This window comes from Urocitellus parryii, chromosome 10, assembly GCF_045843805.1.
Source record: "Urocitellus parryii isolate mUroPar1 chromosome 10, mUroPar1.hap1, whole genome shotgun sequence".
Lineage (NCBI taxonomy): Eukaryota > Metazoa > Chordata > Mammalia > Rodentia > Sciuridae > Urocitellus > Urocitellus parryii.
In genome coordinates, this window is record NC_135540.1 from 135,434,239 (window position 1) to 135,435,231 (window position 993).

The window sequence follows — 993 nt, forward strand, 5'->3', positions numbered from 1 at the left end:
TCATTAGTCTTTAGAGCTGAGTAATATTCCATTAAATATACATACCACATTTTCTTTTTTTTTTTTTTAATTAGTTGTTGATAGGCCTTTATTTTATTTATTTATATGCAGTGCTGAGAAACAAACCCAGTGCCGCACTCAAGCCAGGCAAGTGTACTACCTCTGAGCCCCAGCCACAGCCCTTACATACCACATTTTCTTTATCCATTCATCTATTAAAGAACACCTAGGTTGGTTCCATAGTTTAGCTTTGTTGTGAATTGAGCTGCTATAAACATTGGCGTGGCTTCATCACTGTAGTATGTGGATTTTAAGTCCTTTGGGAATAATCTGAGGAGCTGGATAGCTGGGTGAAATGGTGTTCCATTCTGAGTTTTTGAAAATTTTGAATAACCATGCTCTTTTGTTGACTCCACGCTCACCTTTCACACACCTGGAGCTGTTGCTACTCTGAGATTCAGGTGCCTTGACCATCATGATGTCTCCTCTGGATCTCTACCTTGGTTTCCTTCCTATGGCAATTCTTAAGCACGCACATAGATTTTCATGCTTAGCCACCTTCATTCCTGAAACATAGCTCATGAAAACTATTCAGATCTCCTCTGTGCCTCTGGGTACACCCAGGACAGGACAGTGGGGGCCGTGTCAAGTAATTCTTATGTTCAGTCTGGGGATGATCCTGTGTCCGCCATCTTGATGAGGTGGAGTGGAATCCTGGGTGGTGCTACCACTTCAATGGCTCTAGGAAGGAAAAGGAGGCATCTGTGTCACTTTCTGTCAAACTTACAAATTCTGTGGCAGTGTTTCCTCATATTTCCATCCCCTCCCTTCTCCCTTCTCCTTTTCTCATTGTCACACAATTAAGAGCTAAAAAAAAGGAAAGGAAAAGGCTATGTAGTTTTACTTAAAATATTACTTGCCACATGATATTACTATTTATTAATCTTCTCAGGTAAAATTGGAAAATACTCTTTATTATTTTGGGGTTCATGT